The sequence below is a fragment of the Canis lupus genome, chromosome 33, assembly GCF_003254725.2.
Source record: "Canis lupus dingo isolate Sandy chromosome 33, ASM325472v2, whole genome shotgun sequence".
NCBI lineage: Eukaryota > Metazoa > Chordata > Mammalia > Carnivora > Canidae > Canis > Canis lupus.
The window spans coordinates 5,733,801-5,746,847 of record NC_064275.1 but is presented as its reverse complement, the minus strand read 5'-3'; the positions used below and the strand labels follow the sequence as shown (position 1 = coordinate 5,746,847).

The following is a 13,047-nucleotide window of genomic DNA, read 5'->3' as shown; positions in this document are numbered from 1 at the left end:
GTGATCCACGCCATATGTAAAATCCCAAGCCCAACGTCAGAGGCAACGTGAAGAATCTGCCTATTATAAATTGTCCATATACACCTACATTCCCACGTTCATAACCTCTTAGGGAGCTATAAACACCATAGGCAGGAGGTCTCTGAGTCAGACTGAGCTGACGCCTACGTTCTCTCCTGTGGCAGCTCCTAAAATGCTGGACTTTGAACACCATGGCCTAAAAGCACCAGCCTTTGCACAATTCTTAGTCATTCTCGACACGGTTTCATGCTTCAGCACCTCTGACCATGCTGTTTGCGCTTTCTGGAATGTTCTCCTCACCTTCCCAACCTTCCCCTCCCCGTCATAGCTCAGATTCACCTTTTGGCATTCTGCTCAAGGAGGACTTCACTTTCTACCTTCACACTGCATTTGGAAGAGGATCGAGGAGAGTCTAAGGAAGAAAACGTGTGTAAAGTGTTCCAAGAATAAGGATAACATACTTTTTAAACCAAAAAACAAACAAACAAACAAAAAAAAAAAAAACCTCAGGCTAAAAGATGTTAAGATTTTTAAAGGGCATCTGAATAGAAACGTTTTTACTTCTTAACCCTAGTTGATCATGAAAAACTCCTAGTGCTATTTGACCAACAGATTTTCATCCCCAATTCCACCCAAAGCCCATATGCCTGCACGTGCGTGCACATGCACACACACACTCCATTCTCCCATGCGCCCTTGGATCCCTACATAATAACCAGCACAGCACCCGGCACATCACAGGTGCCCAAAGATTGGTTCCCATTCGCTAAAGAATAAATACAACAACATGAATAATAAAGTTCCAAGTGAAGCCAGGCGCCAAGATGAAACAGACTTAAGGGAAAATGAGAGCTCAGTGAGGTCAACCAGGAAGCTTTTCTGGAGAAAGTTAATTTTCAATAATTTGAGGAAGAACACTTATAATAACAGCTATCATTCGAGAGTTATAACAATAATAACCGCAAGTAATAGATGGTGACCTATTCAAATGGTTTCTTTAATTGCAATAATGCGATGTGGCATTATGTCGAGTTTATAGATATAAGGAACGTGATGCTCAGAGTTAGGCGACTTAGGCAGAGTCACACCATTATAAGCCAGAAAACGAATGCAGGTTATGATCATCTGGCTTGGGTGGGGAGCTGGAGAGTGAAAGGGGAAAGGTGGGAAGGATCACCGGAACACTTCAAGCTAAAGGACTGGAAGGCCTGCAGTGACCATGGGTTCAAATGGGAGAGTACAATGAAATGAAAGGTAGCAACCTGCTACAATGAAAGGTAGCAACGTGAGAGAACAAAACTTCAAAAGTCAGTTGGAGAAATTCTCTGGATTTCTGAGCAGAAAAAAATTTCCGTAATGAAAACCATGCTTAGAGAAAGTTATTACAAGAGGTACATAGACAGGAATACTGGTGGTCACAGGTAGGCAGTTTCGGTAGAAGATTTTGCATAAGAATATGATTATTTCCTTTTATGGGTAAAGCAGAAGACTGACTACTACCCACCAAATTTGTAAAATCTCTCTCTTTTATTTATTTATTTATTTTTTTGCAGTAGGTGGACCAGATGTGTCCTCCAAACAATTCAGTGCCTGGAAAACATATTTAGGTACTTCATGGTCAGAAAGTACACCTCTCTCTTAATATCCTGCTTCTCAAAATATCCAATTATTTCCAATTTATTTGTAGCCGAGTGGGAGTCAAACAAGAGTCATTAACTAAACTACTTTGACATTTACCTAAAATACTGGCTCCAAATATCAAAAGTAATTTGAAAGAAGCATCCTTTATCTCACACACATCACCTACAACAGAAAGTTCTTTTAACTTTCAGAGTCTATCAATTAAATAAAACGATAAATCAATTTAATTGCCGTTGCTGAAAAGCAATCGAATCTCCTCTCAGACCCTAGTTGAAGGCCTGGGTTATTATCTCATTGCTTTTGTCTAAGTGCAACTGGATACCCCATTTTCAACTTGTAAATACGCCTATCAATTATCCATGAAAAAGTCAGGGAACTTTTAAATTTTTATTTATTTATTCATGAGAGAACCACACAGAGAGGCAGAGACACAGGCAGAGGCAGAAGCAGGCTCCTTGTGGGGAGCACCCAATGTGGGACTCGATCCCAGGACCAGGATCACGCCCTGAGCTGAAGGCAGACGCTCAATCCCTGAGCCACCCAGGTGTCCTGGGAATTTTTTTTTTTTTTAATCTCTGCCTTTTTATTCTTTGCCTCCATGCTAGACACGGAAAACAAGAAGGCTGTGTTTATATCGCATTACGTGTTTGTGGGGCAGAAAACCTAAAAGGCAAAACCTCTAAATATTTAGAATTTTAAAAGTATGGATATAGAATATCTCTATTAACCAAAAGGGTGCTCCCAAAGACATGGAGCTCTGTGAGAAACTTTGTCACTATGAGTCTCCACAAGAGCCCCCAGCTGGCCCCTCTGTGGCACCACAGCCTCCCAGTTCTTGCCACCCAGGCTCTTCCCATTCTTCCCAGCTCTGGCGATCTTGATGGGGAGAACTTCTGGTCCCCCAAGGCGAATCTCATAGCAGGTTACAGGACACCTAACAGGAATTTAAGACAGTCCATCATAAGTGCTGGCACTCGAGCAATGCATGTCTCTGCCTGAAATGCGGACGTAAAGATGTACTGTTACAGAGGGGAAGGACTTTGTTATTCTCATCTTTGGCACACACATTTATTTCCTCAGTAATCTGACCACAAAACTAACCCAACTCAAATCATCGCAAATTGCCAATTATGAAACTGTACTGTAAATTTACTGGGGCGCCTGGCTGGCTCAGTTGGTTGAACACGCAACTCTTGCTCTTGGGGTCGTGAATCCAAGCCCATGCTTGGCTAAGAGCTTACTTTACAAAAAGAAAAGAAAAGAAATGAAATGAAATGAAATGAAAAGAAAAGAAAAGAAAAGAAAAGAAAAGAAAAGAAAAGAAAAGAGAAAGAAAAGAAGAGAAATAAAGAAGAAAGAAAGAAAAGAAAAGAAAAGAGAAAGAAAAGAGAAAGAAAAGAAGAGAAATAAAGAAGAAAGAAAAGAAAAGAAAAGAAGAAAGAAAGAAAGAAAGAAAGAAAGAAAGAAAAAGAGAGAGAAAGAAAGAAAGAAAAAGAGAGAAAAAAGGAAAAAAAGAACATTTACTGTATATGGAAACAAATTTGGGACTAGCCATCTGATGACATTTACAGACTGGTCTCTTCCTCGTCAACACAAATACCCTATAATACTTTCAAAAAGAAAAAAAAAATCTATCCAAAACCAAAAGAGTTTTAATGAATATATACAAATCCACAGGGATGAATTCATCTTTTGCCTGCTTTCTCCAATGGGAAAAGTTTTTTGAGATAAGTCGATGATAGTTGTAGAAAGGAACCATAATAGTTATAAAGATGTTACAACTGAGCTAATATATTAACATTTGAGTTAATCCCTGGACACTGATTGAGTCACTTGGCAAATGTTTGTTCTCTCTGTAACATTCTGGACACTGCACCAGGTACAGAGGACGCCTGGGTGAACCAGAGGAGATGTAATCATTGCCCTCTCAAATAGAAAGGTATTCCAGATTTTATGGCATCCACCAGAAAGGAAAACAACAACAAAGAAAGCTGAAAGTGAGTTGCTCGGGTTATGTCTATTAGTGACATTAAGTATGTAAGTTAATAAATAAACAAGGCATCTGGTTAAAGTATCTCAAATATCAATTTTCCAAGGAGTGTACCAAGCTTCCCTGGAGGGAATACGCCTGCCGGTGATGAGGAGCTATCCCAGCGGCAAAGGATAAGGGCTACCATGCTGGGGCCTCCTGTTCATTTCTGATGAACTAGCGCTATAGGGGATAGCAGCTCGGACATAAACCTTCACGATTTAAACACTACTCTAAGACCCATGAAACGAAATTTCTCAGGCATACGGTATTCCCATGACAAATATGACAAGAATCTCACACATTTCCACGGAAACAGGACCCTATGAAGAACACAAGCCTCCCCAACAGACTGCATAGACAGGAGCCTGGGAGAGAAGGGGCAGGTAGGTGTTCAGGAAAAGGGGAGGCCTCTGGCTTACTTAAATGTTCACCTCTCGTGAGGATCCTCGTCTTACAAAAGATATCAATTGTGATTGACTTGCCTAATTAACTTAATTTTTAGTATCTAGTTTCAGATAGCCCCAGCCAACCCAGAGGCTTTTTAGAGATGACTCAAGGTTCAGTATGGAGAGAGATCGAGAAATCAGAGCTAGGGGTGCACAGTCTTAGGGATGAAGAGGAAAGGGGCACATGGATTTGTTTCTGAGCATAAGAGGCCCATGGGCTGGAGTCCCTTGAGCCCTGCCTGCCTGCAGGATGCCTGTGCCCTGGCCTGGGGCAAGGAAGGAGAATTCAGTGGTGGCCAATTAAGGGAGAGGAGTAAAGCTGAAGGAGGGTGAAGGTGTGCGTGTGGGAGAGACGGAGAGAGGGAGGGAGGGCGGAAGGGGGAGACAGGGAGAAGTGAAGGTCACAAACACGAAAGCTCGTGTCCATTGGGTGAAGACTGGCTTAACCTCCAATTAAAAAATCCCTGCTGGCATCCCGTTCTAATGAACACACGATCCAAGCGCCTTTCCAAGACGTGAAGGCTTCAAACTGTCTCCCACCTCCCTCACTGACTGCATCTCCTCCAAACTCCCCTTTCGCGCTCCTCTCCAGTTCTCCAAACACCCCAGAATCACTCAGCCCTCGAGGCCTCAGCAGGAAGCCTTTCCTTCTGCTCTTGGCTGCTGTTCTCATCATCCAACAGTGCTTCCTCAGAGTTCTCTGGTTGCTTCCCTAAAGAAGCTCCCTCTAGGATTCCGCAGGGCTTACGCCTTGAACCTTATTCATTCACCCCATTTCCCATGACAACAGAAGGTCTACAAGAGCAGGGGCTCTATCCTGTGCAACACTGCATGCTCTCACCCCTCCTTCCAGCACCTGCACCACCCCCTGTGGAGATAGTGGAGACTAGTTGAAACTAGTAAAGACTAGTTGAAACCCAAGTCCCACCTGCTGATGCCTATGCACAGTCACCCAGGATCTACTGCAAAACCACCCTCTGCTCCCTTGTCGCCCCACAGAGACTACAACCCACAACCATACCAACTCCGGCCTGCTTCCAGAACCTGGGGAAGGCTGCTTCCCTTGCAACAAGCTCCAGCTTCCTTGCCGCGTCTTTATCTGGAGGCTTCATTCCCCTCATCTCCTACAGATGTTTCCATTCCCAACCAGACAGAAGTAGGGAGAGGTTTAAAAAGTCCTTCAAAGACCAGCCTTGCACGCTACTAAGCACACTGGGTCTTACGCATAAGGGCAAAGAGAATGTGGAAGGAGAGCATCTTTTCACTCAGCTTTTCAGCATCTTTTCACTCAGCTTTTTCAGCTTTTTTGTGATAAAAAAAATTTTTTTCTCCAAGGTTTGGGTACTTTCCTTCCTCTTTTTCCCAATGGTCCAAAAAGAGGAAAGCCCCTCCCCGGTTGCTGCAGAAGGCTAACAGTAAATGGTAAGCTGGCTATTCCCCCCTCGGTTGGCAAAAAGCCTCTAAGAGGAGGAAATACAGACATGGGGAAGAGACTCAGGTCCTGCTACTCCCTACTTTCTTTTACCCTCAAAGTCATCCCCAGAATCTCGCCCCTTCTTAATGTGACTACAGGGCGGCCGAGGTCCTGATCAAGTCTAGGACCCTGCTGCTTACCTGGTGCTGGGAGTCGCCCGCAGGGAAAGAGCCCCTGCTACCTCACCCCGGGGAGGAGCAGCGCCTCTCCCATCCCGATACAGACCCAGCACCAGTTTCCTACCGACACGCTCTAACGCCCAAGGCACCCACCGAACGCCATGCATCGAGCTGGCTCCAAATCGAATACGTTTTTATCGGAGCATAATTCACGTACAGCGTGATAACAAGCACATTTTTGTTTTTATCCCAGAAAGGGTTCGCCTGGAAATTCTGATGTGTGCTGTCATCCACTCTAGGTAGAATGCACAGGAGAGGTTAAACCGTGAGAGCAGGGCTGCAGCCCTGGGGAGACTTCCCCCGGGCAAGGAGGGTGAGTAGGAACTTCCGCGGAAATATACGCAGAACGAAAAGAATTTTTGGGACACAACCCCCTGGAGATAACACATGCTCCCGAATTTGGCCAGACACAGCACACCGAAGTGGTACGTCAGAGACCCAGAGAAGATACGAGATGCCTAACTGATGGAAGCCTGAAGCTGTCCGAAGGAAAGGCAAAGTATGCAGGCCGCCCTATTCGAGAAGCCTCGATGGAGGGGTTAATTGAGAAAGTGTATTCAGACCAGAGGATGTACAGCTCGAGTGTGTGCAAGGCAAAGGTGAACGATATGCACACAGAATGGAAGAATTTGGGAGGAATGGACGTTCTGGAGGTTTCCTGGGGTGGTGTAAGGCAGAGGGAGACAGACCTTCGTGTGATCCATCCGGAGCCACTTGTGCGGGGCAATCTTGGCGGACACACCGGGGCTAACTGTTCCTGTCTCACACGGTTGGTGGGAGGATTTAATAAAACCCCACATGTGAACACGCCGCGAGTCCGAGTGGGTGCCACGGGAGTTCTGCGTTGGCCTCAGCCCCTGGAGAAGCATCGCCCGGAGGGCCGCGGCCCTGGAGGTCATCACAGCCTCCACAGCAGCCAAGGGGCAATCGACCCGGCTGGAGGAGAAATATGGGAAAGGTGGCCCGCCTCACCCCCTCCTCGAATATTCCATGCCCTGTGGAACACAGAAATACTTCCCACAGAAAAAAAAAAGGCTGCCTAGACTACACTCTAGAATGAGGTAACTTGAGAATTACAATTTTCACAAAAGACAGGCTAATGTTCCGGTGTTTTAATTATTATTATTTTTTTTAACAGTATGACTTTTACTGATATTCTTCTGCCAATACGGTCTATTCCTCTGGGAGCTTCAAGGATTTTTATGGATTTGGGGCATGAGAACAAACTGAGTATTTCCAGCAAATGTGCTGAAACGTGGTCTCATTTAATTGCATCTTTATAAGGAGACCCCCTACCCCAGGCTTGTGATATTTGGGGCCTGGGGTAAAAACAGGGCTCCAGGGAAGAGGCCCCACTGAGCAAGTAACGAAAATCTCCTCCTCTCCGTGAACCAATAAGAAGGCTCGGGAAGCCAGGTTGGGGGAAATACAGTCGGTTTCTGAAAAAGTTCTCTTCTTATAAACCAAAGTGGCCATTATCTCGGGGGCCAGAGATCAAATCTGGAGCCTGGAGCTGTGCTCAGCAGGAAGCCTGCTGGAAGGTTCTCCCCCTTTGCCTGTCCCACCTCCCCTGTTTCTAAAACAAATAAATCCTTAAAAAATAATAATAAAGTGTCTCTGGGGCAACAGGCCTCATTCGGGGACAAGAGGCTAGGAAGCAATGGAAGCTCTCCTGGGCAGGTCTGGGTGCCAGGGGCAGTCCCGGGCAGAAAAGGAGGCTCTTCCAGGGGCCCATCTCCAGGGTGCCGGCCGCTTGCTCCCCGGGGGTACCCGCGGCCCTGACCTTCCCGAACCCTTGGCAGCCCCCACAGAGGAAGAGGACGGCACCCGCCGCCCCGTACAGCCCGGGGAAGCTTAAGGGCCAGAAAGTGGACCATCCGGAGGCCGTCAGCGCGGGACCTGGACCCTGCCCACCCCCCGCCCGTCCTGCCCCCCATCCTGCCCGGATCCTGCGGGTGTGCCTGGACCCTGACCCCCCCATCCTGGCCCCGAGCCTGCGGGTGTACCTGGACCCTGGGACCCGCCATCCGGCCCCCCCATCCTGGCCCGGGCCTGCGGGTGTACCTGGACCCTGGGACCCCCCATCCTGCCCCCCCATCCTGGCCCCGAGCCTGCGGGTGTACCTGGACCCTGCCCACCCCCCGCCCCGTCCTGCCCCCCATCCTGCCCGGAGCCTGCGGGTGTACCTGGACCCTGACCCCCTCCCCCCCGCCCCATCCTGGCCCCCAGCCTGCGGGTGTACCTGGACATTGGGGCCCTCCATCCTGCCCCCCCATCCTGGCCCCGAGCCTGCGGGTGTACCTGGACCCTGCCCACCCCCCGCCCCGTCCTGCCCCCCATCCTGCCCGGAGCCTGCGGGTGTACCTGGACCCTGACCCCCTCCCCCCCGCCCCATCCTGGCCCCCAGCCTGCGGGTGTACCTGGACACTGGGACCCCCCATCCTGCCCTCCCATCCTGGCCTCCCATCCTGGCCCCGAGCCTGCGGGTGTACCTGGACCCTGCCCACCCCCCGCCCCGTCCTGCCCCCCATCCTGCCCGGAGCCTGCGGGTGTACCTGGACCCTGCCCTCCACCCCGCCCCATCCTGGCCCCGAGCCTGCGGGTGTACCTCGACCCTGGGGCCCCCCATCCTGCCCCCCATCCTGGCCCCGGGCCTGTGGCTGTGCGGACTCCGCATCCCCGCATCCCCGCTCCCCCCGCTCCCGCGCAGCCTTTCAGTGCCCCCCGCGCCCCCTGCGCGCAGCCCCGCCCCGCCCCCGCGCCCCACCTGAGGTCCCCTAACGAGGCTCCAGGGCTGTTTGGAGTTTCCAGAAATCGTCCCCGGAGCTTCCTTTGGGCCAGAAGCCCAGCGGGGCCAGGGCGGCGGCGGCCCGGGAGGCGCGGGAGCAAGGGCCTCGGGGCGCCCCGCGGGGCCCCCCCCGCCTCGGTGCTTGCGGCGTTAGGTCCCGTTCTGGGCGGAAGGGGGGCTGCCTGGACATTTTTCCAAGAAAAAAACTGGGAATCGTCCAGACCTCGAGCCCCCGCCCCCCGCACGTGGGAGCCCCGCGCCGCGGAGCTCGGAGCCGGGAGGGTCCCCAAGCGGGTCCCCGGGACTCGCGCGCCCGCCCCGCCCCCTCGCGGCCCCTGCCCAGGCCCCGGCCCGCCCGGAGGGAGCGCCCCCCCGCCCCCGCGCTGGCCCCGGGTGCACGGACCCCCCCGGGCAGCGGGCGGAGGAGGTGCCGCGGCCCAGGCGCCCAGACCGCGGAGGCCCGAGCCCGCAGCGGGGGACGTGGCCGGGCGGGGGGGGGGGGGGGCACGGCTCTGCTCGCGGACCCGGGGGGGGGGGGTCGGGGCCGGTCCCGGGGCGGCGGGGAGGCTCCTCCCGCTGGGCTGCGGGCGCCGGGCGCACGGAGGAGGCGCGGGGCGCGGGGGGCGCGGGCGGGGGGCAGGGGGGCAGGGGGGCAGGGGGCAGGGGGTCCCTACCTTGCAGGCGGGCGGACGGCGGCCGCGCGCCCCTGGCGGGGCGGCCGGGCGGAGAGTCAGGACGGAGGGAGGCGGCTGCAGGCGCGGTGGGCGGGCCGGCGTCCCCGCCGAGAGGACACTCCCATCCCGCGGCTGCGGGGGGCGCCGGGGCCGGGGCCGGGGCCGGGGCGGGGGCGGGGGCGGGGGCGGGGGGCTCGCGGCGGGGCCGGGCCGGGCGCACGTGCGCTTGCTCCTTGCGGCGCTCCCTGGGGAGGGCGCGGTGAGCAGTGCCCCTCCTTGGGAGGCTCCGAGCGCCTTTCGGGTTGCAGGGCTCGTGGGGTCCTCCGCGGTCTGGCGACGCTCCCCGGAGCCGCAGCCCGCGGACGCCGAGCCCGACCTCGCTCCCATCCCGGGACCCCGGTGAGAGCAGCCCCGGGCGCGGGGCGAGTCAGGGCGGCGGCCCCTCCCCGCGACGGAGCCTCCACCTGTGACGACGGGCCTCGGGGGGTTTGTGTTAATTTTAACAACAGCCTTGGAGACGGCACATGTCCTTTCCCCACTCTCCCTGTGCAAAAAAAAAAAAAAAAAAACACAACCCAGAGAGTGTTCAGAAAATGCCCATCTCCTGCCCCTGTCTGCCAATCGCCTCTGAAGGAAGGCACCACGTTCTGAAATTTTAAAAGGTGGCTCCTGAGACCTCAGAGTGGTGAGCGATGTTTAGGGAATTTGCCCATCCGGGTTTCCCTTTTAGTTTTTTTCCTTTTAGTTCCTCCTGGGTTCCTTCTTACCCTTCTCTTGTTCATGATCTTCAGAATTAAACCAGTATTATACCTCAGCCGCTCTGTCCTTTTTTAGGATTTTCGGATCTGCAAAGTCATGTGCTAAGGGGAGGGAGAGGTCATGTGCTGTGTTTAGGTGGCATTGGTGCTTCTTTACAGGAGTGGCCAGGAAGGCACCGTTCCCCCTCACCTCCTCCGCTGGCATGCCTCATGACCTTGAGCAAGTGCCTTAACCTCAGGGTACTTGCTTCAGTGATATAATACATCCTACCTTCAGGGCTTGTTAGGATTAAAATAGGCGATGATCTAAAGAATTCTTGGCGCAGTGCTTTGCACAAAATCCACCAGGTCAGGAAATAAGAATACTAACTTACCAGTCCCTGCCCACTATGAGTCAGTTGCCGCCTTTGCATCATATCTGTTCCTCCCATCCATCCTGCAAGCCAGAATAATCTCCTCCTAGAAATGAAGAAATAGAGTTGGAAGGTTAAGAAATGTGTCCAAGGTCACACTGCCTACACTGAGTTGTGATTCAAATGAAAGTACCTGAGACCAAAATCAGTTTTTTTGTTTTGTTTTGTTTTGTTTTGCTTTTTTCCAGAACAGCTCATGACTATGTAGTTATGTGCAGCAGGGACTTTTGAGCTGCGTGACATTAATTTTTTTTCAAAGGCAGGATGCATTACTGTATTGGCACATGATTGCATCTGTGCAGAAATTTTGAATTCCTGTGGAAGGTGATAAAGAATTAAGCAGGGTGATGGGATTATAGGACTTTAGCTTTCTGGAATAATGTTTTTGGTAATTGTTTTGGGAAAATGTTTCCACTATGTAAATATATATGATTTAGCCTTTGACTAAGTGGTTTATTTTTTTTTTCTTTTATTCAAAGATGTTATTTACTCATGAGAGACACAGGGAGAGGCAGAGACATAGGCAGAGGGAGAAACAGGCTCCCCTCTGGGAGCCTGATGGGGACTGGATCCCAGGACCCCAGGAGCATGACCCGAGCCAAAGGCAGACACTCAACCACTGAGTCACCCAGGTGCCCCAAAAGGTTTCTTCTAATGAGGTAGAAGGGGAAGGACCAGCAGGTAGGAGAGGACTCTTAGAAGATGCAGGTTCTTTTTTTTTTCTTTTTTTTTTAATTTAATTTTATTTATTTATGATAGTCACAGAGAGAGAGAGAGAGAGAGGCAGAGACACAGGCAGAGGGAGAAGCAGGCTCCATGCACCGGGAGCCCGACGTGGGATTCGATCCCGGGTCTCCAGGATCGCGCCCTGGGCCAAAGGCAGGTGCCAAACCGCTGCGCCACCCAGGGATCCCGAAGATGCAGGTTCTTTTAATGGTCTCCAAAATCATAATCTTTAGCAGTGTACATATAAGTTCAGCCGTTTCCTAAGTTTCTTATGTGCTCATGGATGATGCAAGCTTTTTGGTAAAATCACATTGTTTCACAGGATATGGCCTCCCTAGGGACAAGTAAAAGGTTCTCCACACCACCCTGGGTTGCCATTCAGCACAGTATAGAGAATAAGGTTAAAGAAAATAGTACTTCTTTCTCAATCCCAGTGTAGGTCCTGCCAAAAGACCCAACCCCGGAAGATAAGCTGCATTATATCCCTTTTAGAGGTGACGTGTCCTGTCCCAAGAAGAGGCTTTTTTCCTGCACGACTGATGTAGGACCGTCTAGTTCATGTAGAGACCTACTCAGTGGTATGGTCTCAGCAGGACAGTCCTCCCAGGTGACCCAAGGACCTGCGAGATACCCCCTTAAATGACAAGAGACCACTTTCTCACAATTTCCCCCTGGTAAGTGAATAATAAAAACAAGTTCTCATTTTTCTAACATTTTTCAAGGCTTGAGTTGTCCAGTTTTAAAACAGCCTCTGGCTCAAGACTGAATTTGGCCAAGCTCATCTTTTTTTACATGCAATTGTTCCTCCAACTCTAGGGGAAGATCCTGCCAGCCTGGTCTTCTGGCTGTCTTGGGGTTTTCTCTACTGCAAGCAACTATTTAAAGAACATGCGCATCTCAAAAAAAAATAAGCCACGGGGAGGAGGCAGTCTCTCTCCCAGCTCGAGCTCTGCCTCTGCCTACGGTGTAAGAAACTGTTTCTTTCGCAAAAGGCAGCTTAGTTCTGTTAAGCAACACCCCAGCTTCTCTAGCATCTCCAATTGTGGGGCCTCAGCCCCGCGTTTGCATATGGAAATAACCAATGAGCCCATTTCCTTGGTAAGGTCAGGGCTCGAAAAAGGAATTTGAGACCATCAGAAAGCTTACTTGCAACTTCCCTTCTAGGTTTCAGGGTTCTTGGTAGCCCAGTCTCCAGAACTGCACTTGCTCTCCCCTTCACAAGCTGGAGGATAAGGGGAAGCGGGAGGGTGGCCTTGGGGTTCAGCGTGTTCTAAGCACCCGAACCTATAAAATACCTGTATGGTAGAAGCTGTAAGACAAGTGACAGAAAACAACTTCAGTGTGTCATGAAAAGGGTTAATATTCAGACTACGTCAAAAATTCCTGTGGCTCTGCGACAAAAAGACAACCCATTAAAAAACAGGACGTGGGTCATAAGCAATTTATAGAAGAAACACAAATAGCCCACAAACAGGTGCAGAGACACTTGTGTCTTTTTATGCTAACACTGTTTAAGAAAATGGAAACAATAATGAGACATCAGATTGGCAAAAACTAAGGGTAATGAGCTTAATGGGTTTCCTCAAGGCGTGGGGGAGCCCACTCAAGGGAGTATGAAGAACTTCCTTGAAGTTCAGGGCAGTTTGGTGGTTGCTATCAAATTTACAAGGTTGCTGTAAGTTTGAATTTCAAAACTCTAATTGAGGTTCCTTAACTTTCCCCCTTCAGAAGACAGTTTGGCCTCAAGCCAAGCAAAATAGGAAAGAGGGGAGTGGGCAAGAGGGACGGATGGGAAACGACAGAGGATCTGTGAGCTGCCTCCTGGAATCCCTGGTCCACAAGACGGCAGCCCTTCTGGTGGCCCAGCAGCTCCCTGAACGAACCCCCCACCCCCC

General features: G+C 51.0%; 1 protein-coding gene across 12 annotated transcripts in view; it reads right to left on the bottom strand.

Moving 5' to 3' along the window:
- Positions 1-10,174, bottom strand: part of ST3GAL6 (ST3 beta-galactoside alpha-2,3-sialyltransferase 6) — a 77,939-nt gene extending 67,765 nt beyond the window's left edge. For 8 of the 12 annotated variants that reach the window (XR_007407908.1, XR_007407909.1, XR_003124091.3 and 5 more), the window contains exon 1: positions 9,256-9,412. The gene's annotated coding sequence lies outside the window, so the exon portion shown is untranslated. Of the gene's footprint in view, positions 1-6,482; positions 6,620-9,255; positions 9,413-10,022 lie in introns of those variants that run through there. The other 4 variants (XM_025416956.3, XM_035709826.2, XM_025417005.3 and 1 more) reach the window with 4 other exon arrangements.
- Positions 10,175-13,047: the final 2,873 nt, after the last annotated feature.